This window comes from Tachyglossus aculeatus, chromosome X1, assembly GCF_015852505.1.
Source record: "Tachyglossus aculeatus isolate mTacAcu1 chromosome X1, mTacAcu1.pri, whole genome shotgun sequence".
Lineage (NCBI taxonomy): Eukaryota > Metazoa > Chordata > Mammalia > Monotremata > Tachyglossidae > Tachyglossus > Tachyglossus aculeatus.
The window spans coordinates 39,861,239-39,866,745 of NC_052101.1; the positions used below are offsets into that span (position 1 = coordinate 39,861,239).

The 5,507-nt window shown below is 46.8% G+C and overlaps 1 non-coding gene across 1 annotated transcript; it reads left to right on the top strand.

Moving 5' to 3' along the window:
• The first annotated feature begins 579 nt into the window (after positions 1–579).
• Positions 580–717, top strand: LOC119920659. Its single transcript, XR_005448390.1, has one exon. It is a non-coding gene; the product is annotated as a small nucleolar RNA SNORA7 (small nucleolar RNA).
• Positions 718–5,507: the final 4,790 nt, after the last annotated feature.

Here is a 5,507-nt window from a genome sequence, read left to right on the forward strand (position 1 = left end):
CAAACCATTGATTGATTGACTGAAGAGTGAAGACAGCTCTGATCTTATTGTGGATAAGGTAGGACTCATGAAGAGATGGTATGAACTGTCGTTCTCCGGGAGAACAGGCAATGAACCATGGTATTTATTGAATGCTTACTGAGTGCAGAAGGCTGTACTAAGCGCGTGGGAGAGTACAGTAGAATAGAGCTGTCCCTCCTAGGGCTCACAGTCTTAATCCCCATTTTACAGATGAGGTAACTGAGGCACAGAGAAGTTAAGTGACTTGCTCAAAGTCACGGAGCTGATAAGTGGTGGAGCTGGGATTATTCATTCATTCATTCATTCAATTGTATTTATTGAGCGCTTACTGTGTGCAGAACACTGTACTAAGCGCTTGGGAAGTACAAGTTGGCAACATATAGAGACGGGCCCTACCCAACAACGGGCCTCACAGTCTAGAAGCGGGGAGACAGACAGCAAAACATGTGGTCAGGTGTCAAGTCATCCGAATAAATAGAACCCACGACCTCTGAATCCCAAGTCCTTTCTCTTTACATGAAGCCACGCTGCTTCTCTAATGGAGTTGATGGATGAATCTCCCTCTCAGGGTCGCACCTGGAGAGTTTCCAGTCCTCTACCAGCCTCAACTACTGGAGAGAGAGTCAAGCAGAGGCCTACCCACTCCATTCCTAGCTTTGCCAGTGGCTAGCGAGTGGAAGGCAATCTGCTGCAAGTCAAAAGTCATCTGTGCTGGGCAGCAGTGGCATGGGAAATAATAATAATAATAATGATGGCATTTATTAAGCGCTTACTATGTGCAAAGCACTGTTCTAAGCACTGGGGAGGTTACAAGATGATCAGGTTGTCCCACGGGGCCGGTTTTAATCCCCATTTTTACAGATGAGGGAACTGAGGCCCAGAGAATAATAATAATAATGACGGCACATTTTTACAGATGAGGTAACTGAGGCCCAGAGAACAATAATAATAATAATAATAATGATGGCATTTATAAAGCACCCTCTGTGTGCAAAGCACTGTTCTAAGCACTGGGGAGGTTACAAGGTGATCAGGTTGTCCCGCGGGGACGGTTTTAATCCCCATTTTTACAGATGAGTTAACTGAGGCCCAGAGAATAATAATAATAATAATGATGGCATTTATTAAGCGCTATGTACAAAGCACTGTTCTAAGCGCTGGGGAGGTTACAAAGTGGTCAGGTTGTCCCATGGGGATGGTTTTAATCCCCATTTTTACAGATGAGGTAAGAGACTCAAGTTTACTGTATGGAAGGAGGCAATGGCAAACCACTTCCGTATTTTTCCCAAGAAAACTCTATGGATGTACTACCAAAACGTTTGCAGATGGAGGTGCACCATTCTGGGAGAGATGTGTCCGTGGTGTCTCTATGGGTCGGAGATGACTCGCCGGCATAAGACAAAATAGATGAATCACAAGTGCTTATCACCCACTGAATATTGAATGTGTAAAACTTTCCACCTTCTAGGTCAACCATTTAAAAAACAAAACAACACACACGCACACAAAAAACCCATGGTGGGGGGTTTCTGGTTCTCAGCTCTCCGCTCAAAAGGGCCCAGATGAGCTTGGTCTTCATTTGGAACCATTTCCCCAACTTAATTCCCCTTGCTCTGGACTCATTTTGGGCAGAGAATGTGCCTGTTTATTATTGTATTGTATGTCTTCCAAGCACTTAGTACAATGCTCTCCACGTAGTAAGTGCTCAATAAATACAATTGAATGAATGAATGAATCCCCATTTACATCACACCGAGAGCAGGGTTGGGGTTCCCTCATCCAGATCCCAGCTGACCTTTTTCTCTTTTATGGTATTTGTTAAACACTTGCTATGCACCGGGCACTGTATTCATTCATTCATTCAATCGTATTTATTGAGCGCTTCCTGTGTGCAGAGCACTGTACTAAGCGCTTAGGCAGTACAAGTTGGCAACGTATAGAGACGGTCCCTACCCAACAGCGGGCTCACAGTCTAGAAGGTTACAAGCTAATCAGGTTGGACACAGCCCCAGTCCCACAAGGGGCTAGCAGCCTTAATCCCCATTTTTCAGATGAGGTAACTGAGGTCCAGAGAAGTGAAGTGACTTGCCAAAGTTCACGTGGCAAACAGGCGCCAGAGCCGAGATTGGAACCCAGGTCTTTCTGATTCCCAGTCTTACGATCTAACCACTAGGCAACACTGCTTCTCTGGTCCCCATGTCCTCTCCTCGATACTTGCTCGGCTGGGGGTCCGCAGTTCTCCTCCCGCTGCATTACGGTGCCGGGGTCACCCCGGGAGCAAAGCTGCCCGTTGAGGATGCGCTTGCGAGCCAGTTCTGGGGGCCTCCTGGGGAACTAGCCCCCCACCTCAACCTCCTTAATCAATCAGAGGTATTTATTGAGTGCTTACTATCGCCTAGTAGATAGAGCCTGGGCCTGGGATTCAGAAGGTCGTTGGCTCTAGCCCCAGCTCTGACACCTGTCTGCCGCGTGACCTTGGGGAAGTCACTTCCCTACACCAGTTACCTCATTTGCAAAATGGGGATTAAGATGTAAGCCCCACGAGGGACAGGGACCGTGTCCAACTTGGTTAGCTTGGATCTACCCCGGTGCCTAAAACAGTGCTTGACACATAGTAAGCACTTAACAAATACCATAATTATTATTATTATTATTATTACGTGCAGAGCACTGTACTAAGTGCTTGGAAGAGTGAAGTGTAATGGAATCAATCAATCAATCGTATTTATTGAGTGCTTACTGTGTGCAGAGCACTGTACTAAGCGCTTGTACCAAGCCTACAGCAAGCTGAACGTTTATAGGGACTGCAGCCTCATTGTTTTCAAAAATGAGAGGCTACCAGCAGCAAGAGAGAGGCTTCCCCTATGTGTCCAATATACCCTTTTGCCTTACTTGCATTGGATCTGTGTGGGAATCTGCTTCCCTTAGGATCCTTATCCCCGAGCTTCTGGGGAAAAGGAAGCAGCATGGCCTAACGGGTAGAGCACGACTCTGGGCGTCAGAAGGTCATGGGTTCTAATCCCGGCTCTGCCACTTGTCTGCCGTGTAGCTTTGGGCAAGTCGCTGTGCCTCAGTTGCCTCATCTGTAAAAGGGGGATTGAGACTGTTAGCCCCGTGTGAGGCAGGAACTGCGTAACCCGAACTGTGAGCCCTGTGTGAGACAGGAATTGTGTCTATATTATTGCTTATAATAATAATAATTATTATATTGCATCCACCCCAGGGCTTAGTGCCTGGCACTTAGTAAGCGCTTAACAAATACCACAGTTACTATTATTAATTATTAAGGACAGCAGCCTTGCTTCCTGGCGGCCGACCCCGAAGCTGGTTCGATCGGAGCGGTTCCTACTGCTTCATCTCCTCGTTCGAAACCGGGCTCCACCGGCTTTTCCGAGCCTAGCGTTTTCTCGCTGAGCCCTTTCGCTCGACACCATTTAATTTCAATGCTCCGATTTTGCAACAGGCCAAATTCCAAGCAGAAGCAGGATAAACAAGATTGCGCGCTGCTAATGATTGGTGAGCCCGTTCGGAATGCAATTTCCTGCCGGATTTCAGCAGAGGAGACTTTGTAACCTACAGACGGCCCCCGGGGAGGTTACACAAATAGCCCCGAGTTTCCAGGCCTCGGGGGGCCGGGGTCGGGCTCTCTGCCCTGCTCCCTCGCCCCCCAGGAGCTGAGAATGTGCTGGGCCGGCTTGCTGCCACCCCTAGTCGCTGATTCCTTCTAGATGGTCTTTCTGCTCAGCCATAGTCGGGTGGAAAATGGAGATCGTTTCGATGATTCAGGCCAAAAATGTTTAATCGGCGCAAAAATCCGAATTTTCAATACGTTCGTCTAGGTCCTCATCTCGCCGCAACCCTACTTTCAAATAATGGCGATGGTGCTTGTTAATAATAATGATAGTATTTGTTAATCAATCAATCGTATTTGTTGAGCGCTTACTGTGTGCGGAGCACTGTGCTAAGTGCTTGGGAAGTCCAAGTTGGCAACACATACAGTCCCTACCCAACAGTGGGCTCACAGTCGAGAAGCGCTTACTATATGCCAAGCACTGTTCTAAGCACTGGGCTAGATCCAAGATAATCAAGTTGTCCTATGTGAGGCTTATGGCCTTAATAATAATAATGGCATTTATTAAGCGCTTACTATGTGCAAAGCATTATTCTAAGCGCTTGGGAAGTACAAGTTGGCGACACATACAGTCCCTACCCAACAGTGGGCTCACAGTCTAGAAGTGCTTACTATATGCCAAACACTGTTCTAAGCACTGGGATAGATACAAGATAATCAGGTTGTCCTGTGTGAGGCTTACGGCCTTAATAATAATAATAATAATGGCATTTATTAAGCGCTTACTATGTGCAAAGCACTATTCTAAGCGCTTGGGAAGTACAAGTTGGCGACACATACAGTCCCTACCCAACAGTGGGCTCACAGTCTAGAAGTGCTTACTATATGCCAAACACTGTTCTAAGCACTGGGATAGATACAAGATAATCAGGTTGTCCTATGTGAGGCTTACGGCCTTAATAATAATAATAATAAAGGCATTTATTAAGCGCTTACTATGTGCAAAGCACTGTTTTAAGCACTGGGATAGATACAAGATAATCAGGTTGTCCTATGTGAGGCTTATGGCCTTAATACTAGTACTAATACTAATACTAATAATGGCATTTATTAAGCACTTACTGTGTGCAAAGCACTGTTCTAAGTGCTGGGGAGGATACAAGGTGATCAGGTTGTCCCACGGGGGGCTCATAGTCTTCATCCCCATTTTCCAGATGAGGTAACTGAGGCACAGAGAAGTGAAGTGACTTGTCCAAAGTCACACAGCTGACAGTTGGTGGTGAAATTTGAACCCATGACCTCTGACTCCAAAGCCCGGGCTCTATCCACCGAGCCACGCTGCTTCTCTAATCCCCATTTTACAGATGAGGTAACTGAGGCACAGCTAAGTGGCTTGCCCAAGGTCATACAGCAGACAAGTGGCAGAGCCGGGATCAGAACCCATGTCCTCTGACTCCCAAGCCTGTGCTCTTTCAACTAAGCCATGCTGCTTCTCTTACTTGCTTACTACGTGATGAGCACTGTTCTAAATTCTGCGGTAGACACAAGGTAATCAGGTGGGACACAGTCCCTGCCGCATTTAGGGCTCACAGTCTCAATCCCCATTTTACAGATGAGGTAACTGAGGCCCAGAGTGATCTAACCAAGGTCCCACAGCAGACAAGTGGCGGAGCCGGGATTAAAGCTCACCATCTAAATGGGGACTAAGACGGTGAGCCCCACGTGGGACAACCTGGTCACCTTGTAAATTCCCCAGTGATTAGAACAGTGCTTTGCACATAGTAAGCGCTTAATAAATGCCATCATTATTATTATTATTATTAAAATCCAGGTCCTTCTGACGCCCAGGCCCATGCTCTATCCATTAAGCCATGCTGGGCAGGGAACGTGTCTACCGACTCTGTTGTATTATATT